Source organism: Balaenoptera borealis, assembly GCF_965194805.1.
Source record: "Balaenoptera borealis genome assembly, chromosome: 20".
Lineage (NCBI taxonomy): Eukaryota > Metazoa > Chordata > Mammalia > Artiodactyla > Balaenopteridae > Balaenoptera > Balaenoptera borealis.
The window spans coordinates 21,329,323-21,339,404 of NC_138879.1; the positions used below are offsets into that span (position 1 = coordinate 21,329,323).

Below are 10,082 nucleotides of genomic sequence, written 5' to 3' on the forward strand. Positions count from 1 at the left end.
GTCATATGGTAACTCTATTTTTAATGTTTATGTTTAACTTTCTAAGGAACTGCCAGACTGTTCTCCAAAGTGGCTGTACCCTTTTACATTCCCATCAGCAATGTATGAGGGTTCCAATTTCTCCACCTCCTCACCAACAATTTTATTATGTCTTTTTGATCATAGCCATCCTAGTGAGTGGTTATATGAATTTTAACACATGTATAGATTTATATAACCACCACCACAATCAAGATACAGGATTGTTCCATCACTCCAAAAAGTTCCCTGTACTATCCCTTTATTCCACCCCTCTCCATACTTAACCCTTGGCAACCACTGATCGGTCCTCTATCCCTATAGTTTTATCATTTGAGAATGTTATATAAATGGCATCATACAGCATGGAACTTTTTGAGATTGGCTTCTTTTTTTTTTTTTTTTTTTAGAAAGGTTGTGACCAAATTAAAGGTTGTTGACCAAATTCTTTCTTAATTAATTAATTAATTGATTAATTTATTTTTGGCTGTGTTGGGTCCTCGCCTCTGCGAGAGGGCTCTCTCTAGTTGCGGCAAACGGGGGCCACCCCCCATCGCGGTGCGCGGGCCTCTCACTATCGCGGCCTCTCTTGTTGCGGAGCACAGGCTCCAGACGCGCAGGCTCAGCAGCCGTGGCCCACGGGCCTAGTTGCTCCGCGGCATGCGGGATCCTCCCAGACCAGGGCTCGAACCCGTGTCCCCTGCATTGGCAGGCAGACTCTCAACCACTGCGCCACCAGGGAAGCCCGAGTTTGGCTTCTTTCACTCAGCATAAACCCCTTTGAGATTCATCCAGGTTGTGTATGCCAAAATTTGTTCCTTTTTATTGTTGAGTAATATTCCATTGTCTGGATGGACTTGGTTTATTTATCCATTCAACCATTAAAAGACATTTGGGCTATTTCCAGTTTTTGGCAATTATGAACAGAGATGCTATAAATATACATATGCAGGTTTTTGTGTGGACATAAATATTCATTTCTCTAGGGTACATGCCCAGGAGTGGGACTACTGGGTCATTGGGTAAATGTATATATGTTTAACTTAATAAGAAACTGCCAAGCTATTTTCCAGAGTGGATGTTCAATTTTGCATCCTCACCAGCGATGTATGAGGGTTCCAGTTCTACATCATTGCCAGAATTTGGTATTGTCAGTAGTTTTAATTTTAGTCATTCTAATGGGTGTGTAGTGATATCTCATTATAATTTAAATTTGCATTCCCCTAATGACTGATGATACTGAACAGCTTTTCATGTGCTTATTTGGCATCCTTATATCCTCTTTGGTGAAGAATTGTTCATTTCATTTGCTCATTGTTTAATTGAGTTGCCTGTTTTCTTTTTTTCAGTTATAAGAGTTTATCCTGAATACAAATCCTGTGTTGGGTATGTGATACGTAAATATTTTCTCCCAGTCTGTAGCTGAGACAGTACTTTTTTTTTCTTTTTAGATGATGTTTTTATTTATTTTTTTAATATTTATTTATTTGTTTATTTATTTGTTCATTTATTTATTTTGGCTGTGCTGGGTCTTAGTTGCGGCATGTGGAGTTTTTAGTTGCAGCATGTGGACTTTTAGTTGCAGCATGCATGCAGGATCTAGTTCCCCCACCAGGGATCGAACCCAGGACCCCTGCATTGAGAGTGTGGAATCTTACCCACTGGACCACTAGGGAAGTCCCAGTACTTTTTTTTTTTTAGATAGTATAACATTTTATTTTATTTTATTTTATTTGGCCGCACTGCATGGCGTGTGGGATGTGGTATCTTAGTTCCCTAACCAGGGATCGAACCCGTGCCCCCTGCAGTGAGCGTGGATTCTTAACCACTGAACTGCCAGGGAAGTCCTGAGACACAGTACTTTTTGTACATGTGTCTGACGAGAGAAAGGAATGGAACTGATATTTATTGAGTACCTACTGTGTGCTAGACATCATACTGGGTTCCTGGAAGAATAGGGGTATGAGTGAGACAGAGTCCCAGAGGTGGGTGTGGAGAGGTGAAGTTTGAACCACAAGCAAAGTCTGAGCCACTTGAGGGCACAGAGTGAGGCAGCAGAAGGAAATGGTAGCTCTGAATGGTTAAAAGTGAGGGCTCTGAAGTCAGACTCTCTGGTTCTAGCTGCACCATTTGTCACCTGTGTAACCTTGGGCAGGTTACTAAACTTCTTCGTACCTTGGTTTCTTTATTTGAAAAATTGAGGCAGCAATAGTGTCTACTTCAAAGGGTTGGGGGGAACTAAATGATATGTTGCAGGTGGCACATGGTACACTCTCCATCAAGATTCTTGTTATTTCTTTTTGTAGCAGCATTGTTCTGCAGCAATCAGTGAAAGCTCCCTTGAGGAAGTGTCCTTTGAGCTGAGCCTCAAGGATGGGAAGGATTTCCGGAAGCTGAGATCGGGGCGGTGAGGAGGTAGAAGCCACTCTGGAACCACAGACTTTGTCTCAAAGCTTGTATTTCTTCCCTCTTCCTCGTTCCATCCCTCCCTCTTCAGCCTGTAATCTCTTCTCCTGCAGGGTCTCTTTCTTTCCTTTCCCAACCTCCTCCTTTTCCCTTCTCACCCACTGGAGGCCTCCCTCTGGTGTCCTTGGCCTCCCAAGCTCGCTGACTGCTGGGTTATGAGGTGCTGCTCTGGGGCCGCAAGGCCACCTGTGGCCCCTCGATGGGGACTCGGCGCCTGGTTCCAAAAGGAGGCCGGATGCAGTATGGAGGATTCTTCCCCTGCAGCCAGTGTCTCTGCTCAGGGAGAGATGGATTTAGTGCTGGGTCACTTTCCGTACAAATTATTGAGCAGTTTTCTGTGTGGACATCAGGCCTATGTTGGGACAACAGCTGTACCAGCTCGAGCTTGTTCAGTTAATAATTTACTGCCGGGGAATGGGAGTTAAATGAGCCAGGAGGCATATTTTGTGTGAACTTTGGGACACCTCTGACAGCCATTTGTGTAATTTGCCCGGGAAGATCCTAAGGCTGTCTGAATTCTAATGTGTTGTCTGCCACACTGACCCTTGGATCCCTTTTATTAACATGGTTGGCTTTGATTTACATTTATTTTATTGTTTTGGTTTCTCTTCTGAGCTCATGACTGGAGTAGTGGTGAGTGTGGAAAATGGCTGTGTGTGAGGAATTATGTTCCCGGGTGTCCCTATTCAAAGAAACCACCCAGCAGTCGTGTGGGTTTTCTCTGCTTTGTGTTTAGAAGGAACCCATACTTGACTTATACCTCTGCTGTTACCATTTTTGGAATTCCTAATAATTTATGAACAAGGAGTCATCATTTTGTACTGGGCCCTGAAAATTATGTATCTGGTCCTGTGTGTGTGCCATGGTTCTTGATGTTGAACTTGAGTGACCCTCCAAGGTCATTCTGTCCTTCCTCCTGCCTCCTGGACCATCCTGAAATCCTGACTGTCGAAGACCTTCAGGGAGGCTATGGCAACTCTTTCTAAGAATCTTACAGCTCTACCAGCAAAGATATCTTAAAACACACACAGAGATAAAGAAGTTGTTTTAAAATAAGTAATATATGGATTTATATCAAAATTCAAAAGGTATAGAAGGAGTACTGTTGTTTTCCCCTAGTTTTCTTGTTCTCCTTCTGCAGAAGCATGAGTTACCCATCTCTGGCCACCTTCCCAAGAGAGTCTATGAACATTTATGCACATATCTCCATATTTCTTTTTCTTTACCAGATGGTGGGATAACTTGTACACTGTTTTGAACCTTCCTCTTTTCACCTAACTCTGCATCTTGGAAATAATTCCAAATCACCATATAGATTTGTCTTATTATTTTTTGGATAATGATTTCCCATTGTTTGGATTTTCTATAATTTACTTAACAAGTCCCCTGTTGATGGACACTTAGATTGTTTCTGAACTTTTGCTCCTATAAACAATGTTCTCAGAATAGGTTCGCCAGAGTTAGCATATTGAAATACAGGCTTTCCAGTTAAATTGCTTTAAAAAAAAAATTTTTTTTTAAAAATATTTTTTGGCCATGCCGCGCGGCATGTGGGATCTTAGTTCCCCGACCAGGGATTGAACCCACGCCTCCTGCAGTGGAAGCACGGAGTCTTAACCACTGGACAACCAGGGAAGTCCCTCCGGTTAAATTTCAATTTCAGATGAACAGTGAATAAATTTTAGTGTAAGGATATCCCATACTTCTATCCCAAGAGGGCAGGACATTTGGGACATAGTTTTTTTGGTTTTTTTTAGTTTATTTTTTTATCGAAGTATAGTTGATTTACAATGTTGTATTAATTTCTTTTTTTTTTAATTTTAATTTTATTTTTTGGTTGCATTGTGTCTTTGTTGCTTCGCGGGCTTTTTCTAGTTGCGGCGAGCGGGGGCTACTCTTTGTTTCGGTGCGCGGGCTTCTCATTGAGGTGGCTTCTCTTGTGGTGGAGCACGGGCTCTAGGCACACAGCCTTCAGTAGGTGCAGCACGCTGGCTCAGTAGTTGGGGCACAAAGGCTTAGTTGCTCCCCGGCATGTGGGATCTTCCCAGACCAGGGATCGAACCTGTGTCCTCTGCATTGGCAGACGATTCTTAACCACTGCGCCACCAGGGAAGTCCTACAATGTTGTATTAATTTCTGCTGTACAGCAAAGTGACTCAGTTATACAAATATATACATTCTTTTTTATATTCTTTTCCATTATAGTTTATCCCAAGATATGGATATAGTTCCCTGTGTTATCTACTAACCCAAATCTCCCAGTCCATTCCTCCCCAGGAACATAGTTATACTAAAAAATATTGTGTTTATCTGAGATTCAAATTTATCTGGGTAGCCTATATTTTATTTGGCAACCCTATCCTAGAACAATGCCTAGCGTATAGTAGGGGCTCAGGAAAGATTTATTGGGTGAATGGATAAATGTTTCCTCTCTGGAACGAAAGCTCATGAGGGCAGCTATTTTGGCATGTTTCCTGCTATATCTGCAATGTTTAATATTTATTTGCTCAACACATGGACACGTGCTACAGTGAATGTCCTTGTGAATGCCTCATTTGGCCCATGAGAGGATATATTTGTAGGGTAAATTCATTCGTTTAAAAGTCTGATTCTGCCAAATTGCCCTCCACAGGCCTCTGATACCTCTTGGCTGTCTTGTCTAATTGTATTCCTGCTCATCACCTAAAGTCATTTAACCTTTGGGGAACTTCCCCCTTGAGGCTGCCTTAAATGGGGGTCAGAAAGGAATTAAAAGTACTACCCCATTATATCACCCCTTTAGGCCTCGTCCATCAATTCATGCTAAGAAATGAGGAATTTTAGATGCAAATGGCAGGAGATAACATCTGGCTCTTCAGGGCCCCCCTGGCTGTCTTGTCCCCGGAGACACTGGGGGAGCTCATGGGCCCTGCCAGCTCCTGGTGACGGATGGGTCATGTTGGTTGGGCTGTCCCAGAGGTGCTTTCAGGTTCATGGTCCACCTGCCTCCCAATCTTCCCATCTGTCACCGACACAGGACAATTTAATCATTGTAACGAGGCTGTCACAGTGCACACGCTGCCACCCCTGGCGGGAACGCCTGTTAAACTTCCTCCCCCACCAGCCTGAGCACATGTGGTCTCTGTTTGCTAACCACCAAGATCTGGGCGGATCTGAGGTTCCATGCAGCAGAGGGACAGAGTGAACTAGGAATGGCCTTTTTAAAAAAAAATACATTTATTTATTTACTTACTTATTTCTTTCTTTATTTATTGGCTGCGTTGGGTCTTCGTTGCTGCGCGCGGGCTTTCTCTAGTTGCGGTGAGCGGGGGCTACTCTTTGTTGTGGTGCGCAGGCTTCTCATTGCAGTGGCTTCTCTTATTGTGGCGCACGGGCTCTAGGTATGTGGGCTTCAGTAGTTGTGGCACACGGGCTCTAGAGCGCAGGCTCAGTAGTTGTGGTGCACGGGCTTAGTTGCTCTGCGGCATGTGGGATCTTCCCGGGACACGGCTCGAACCCATGTCCCCTGCGTTGGTAGGAGGATTCTTAACCACTGCACCACCAGGGAAGTCCCAGGAATGGCCTTTTTTTTTTTTTTTTTTTTAAGGAATGGCCTTTTGAACTGGGATCTGGGTGCTTGGATCTGGGTCTCTATTTCACCACTTCCTGTATACCGGCAGGGTGACCTTGGACAAGTTTCTTAACCTCTCTGAGCATCAGTTTCCTCTGCAGTAAAAAAGGGGCTAATAACTGCTACCTACTACCTCAAGGGTTTGTCATGAAATTCAAATCAATAATTTATGGGGGAAGGGGTGTGGAAATTGTGAAGTGTTCTATAAATATGAACTATTTTGAGGTTGAGAGTGTGGACAGCAGATGGTCTTGAGTGGTTTCTGAGATATTATTATTATTATTATTATCTTTTTATCAGCGTGGCTTCAAAAAATCTATCCAGGAGGGCTTAAAGGACAACCACGTGGAAGGTGGGAGTGGGGGCTTGCCCTTTAGAAAAAATTGTAAATAGTCAATATCAATCAACAGTTCTCATCAAAGCCAGGGATCAGGGCTGGCTGCTTACAGGAACGGGCGAAGCCTCTCTAAGCTGCCCCTTGGTGACCCCACTGTCTCCTCCCAGGGCTGGGAACTGGGGTGTCTGCTCCCTTGGCTTCCTGGGGTTTTCTACCTAGAAGACTCTTTCCAAGATTGTTCATCAGGCAGACAATATCGACTCCACCAGCTTCTAGAAAACTGCCATTTTGGGCTTCTTCCAAGTTCTCACCTTGGCACCTCTTGATCCATGGTGGATGCGAGTTCTTGCAATTTCAGAAACAAAGCCAATTTCTCAGCTCTCCGGGTAGGTGCAGGAGAGCCTTCCCAGAAGTGGCTGGGGAGCAGAGGAAGTGCTGAGCCCTGGGGCGAGGGAGGCTGGATCATTCTTACACCACAACGAGTGTCAGGACTATTGAAGTGAAGGTCCTGACCCACCCCGTCGCTGCTGCCAGCTCTTGGTTTGTGGCTCTGAACTCCTCTTTTCCCTCTGAAGTAAAAAGAAAGGTGGCAAATCACAGTGTGTGTGTGTGTGTGTGTGTGTGTGTGTGTGTGTGTGTGAGAGAGAGAGAGAGAGGGGATGGTGGAGAGAGATGCAAAAGGCATTACTGACCTGGCCCCTTACCTTGAGGACCAGTGAGCTTTGTTCTGGTGTGAAATGCCAGTGAGCTGCAAATGAAGAATAACTTCCAGCATCTACTTCCAGTGTAAATTACCTCCAAAAGAATCAGGTTACACCTTTGCAGAGAAGCTGCCCTTGTAGAGATGGCTTTCTTTGCCAGTTGTTGGGTCTGACAGCTTCACACCCAGAGGTGGGAAATACACAAGAATGAAAGTGGGTTTGTCTAGGCTGCTTGGGGGGTGGGGGGAATTCCCTAGGTGGAGAAAACAAATAGAACCAAGCAAAGCAGATCAAAGCACAGCTTATCTCACATTGTTCTGCACCTGGGGGCAGATAAATTCTAAGTTCCAACAAAACAGAGAAGTGAGAGATGGCTGGCTCTTGGATTTGGGGGTGGTAGGGGGTAGGGTGGGGTGGTGGTGTGAATCTAGTTATAACCAGTAGGGCACATTGCCCTGGGTGCCTCCACTCCCACCAGTAAAAGAGTGGAAATGCATGTAGCAGAGGAAGTCTCCAAAGTTTAGAGAGGACTGATGGGCTCCTGGCCTGGAGGGTGGTGGCACACGAGTGTTTCCTCACCTGTATTCTCACTTCCCTGGGTGTTTCAGATTAGAAAGCTGAACATGTCCCTTTCAGGGTTCTGTCCCAGGCACAGGAAAAATGGGCCAGTGGAAGAAGGAAGTGAAAACCTTCTCATCTCCTATCTCCATTCCCAGACCCAGTGTCCGAGGACTCCCGTGCCCAACTAGTGTGGAAGTTTGGGAACCTGTGGATTTTTCCACAGAGTGTCAGTTCCCTCCTGCTTTGCTTTTAGCTCCACCGGCCTCCTTTCTGTTCCTGGAAGCCACCTTTCTGTCTCAGGGCCTATGCATCTGCTTTTCTCCCTGCCACGTTCTTGGAGAGACTTCCCCTTCAGCTCAAAAGTCTCATCCTCAGGGAGGCTTCTCCAACACCTCTGGGAGCTGGAACATAATGTCCAGTGAGCAGGGATCCCTCAGTCAGGTTGTGCTCATTGATTTATCTCCAGCACCCAGCACAGTGCCTGGCCTGTCATAGATACTCATATATTTTGTTTAAAGGAACATTGAATGAATTATTCACCCTGCTTTATATTTCCCATAGCCCTATTGCTATCAAACATCATCCTGTTTACTCATTTGTCTGTTTGCTTGTTTGTTGTCTGTCTCTCTGGCTAGATTAGAACCTCTGGGAGGGCAGGGACATTTCTGTCTTGTTTTCCAACGTCTATCATCAATGCCTGAATGACTGCCTGACACATAAAGGGTTCTAGATAAGCATTTGTTTAATGAATCCACAGGGGATCATGTTTTTCACAGACAAATGTGTCTGAATTAAAGACAATACCCTCCTTAGAAAAAAGGAGGAAAATTCTGAAGCACAGAGAGACTGGGGTTGTGTTAAGCCTGTTTCCACCATTCCAGAATCATTTCCTGTACTGAAGTGTGGATTGTACGGTTTCCTTGACTAACATTAAAAAAATTTAGCTTATATATCTATTGATCACCTACTGTGTGCCAGGCAGTATGCTAGGAATGTTCACATATGTTGTGCCTCAATAGAGAAATTCTGTCCAATAGATTAATATCACTTAAAATTTTGCTTCTTTTTAAGAAGTACAGAAACAGGGACTTCCCTGGCGGTCCAGGGGTTAAGACTCCGTGCTCCCAGTGCAGGGGACACGGGTTAGCTCCCTGGTTGGGGAATTAAGATCCCGCATGCAGCAGGAGAAACAAACAAACAAAATAAACATCCATTTTATTGAGGGTTCTGGTTTATTGGTTCTTTATTGTTTGCTAGGCATTCAATACCCTGGAGGATCACCTCCCAATCTACTGATACCTTTCCAAGTATCCGTCCCACCGCTTCCCTTAAGGTAGGCCAAGACCCAGCAGATTCAAAGTGCTCACAATTCTTGCTCTTTCCATCCTGTCTCCTGCATTTGCCTGTTCTGTTCCTGTCCCTGGGTTATTCCTTTTCTCATCTCCATGGGTCTAAGTTTTCTTACTTATCATTCAACGTCCACATCCTCCAGGAAGCCTTCCCTTATACCACCTTGGATTTATGGTAGGGCATGCCTTATCTTTCCCCCCTCAGTGGTGCCCAGCATGGAGTTATGTTAATGAAGTGACTTTTGGATGGCACCTAAGGATGGGGGCTGGTTGCCAAAAAGCCCAACTAGGTGACCAGAGGGCTGGAACTTTCAGTCTCTCCCACCCCAACCTCGGGAGACGGGAGCGGGGCTGGAGTTTGAGTTCAATCACCAATGGCTGATGACTTAATCAATCATGTCTACATAGGGAAGCCTCTGTAAAAACCCCAAAGGACTGAAGATTCAGAGAGGGTGGTGTGCTCAGAGAGCATGTCCTTCCCACCTGCCTTACCCTATGCATCTCTCTCACCTGGCTGTTCCTGAGTTATATCCTTCTATAATAAATCTGTAATCTAGTAAGTAATATGTTTCTCAGAGTTCTGAGAGCCGTTCTAGCAAATTAATCAAACCCAAGGAGGGGGTCATTGGTACCTCTGATCCATAGCCGGTTGGTCAGAAGCACAGGTGACAACATGGACTTGCAATTGGCAAGTGGGGTGGGGGGAAGACTTTTAGGACTGAGCCCTTATCCTGTGGGGTCTGATGCTGTCTCCAGATAGATAATTTCAGAATTGAGTTCAACTGCAGGACTCCCAGCTGGTGTCAGAGAATTGCTCGAGGGTGTGGGGAAAATAACCACCCATTCTAACTGGGTGCAGAATCCTAACCGCAATATCTTTTGGAGGGACACAGATCAACTCCGAACAACTGTCTTAACCTTTGTGATGTAAATGCATCACTAGGACTGGCTTCCCTAGTACAGGAATAGACATTCCTTGGTATATTGGGGAGGGTGGGGGATTGGTTCCAGGACCTGCCAAGGATATCAAAATCTGAGTG

At 44.9% G+C, this 10,082-nt stretch overlaps 1 long non-coding RNA gene across 1 annotated transcript; it reads right to left on the reverse strand.

The window, feature by feature from the left end:
- Positions 1 to 1,475: 1,475 nt before the first annotated feature.
- On the reverse strand, positions 1,476 to 8,907 carry LOC309618178. The gene is made up of 2 exons (XR_014238341.1): positions 6,078 to 8,907; positions 1,476 to 6,046 (listed from the first exon to the last, which is right to left on the reverse strand). It is a non-coding gene; the product is annotated as an uncharacterized lncRNA (long non-coding RNA).
- Positions 8,908 to 10,082: the final 1,175 nt, after the last annotated feature.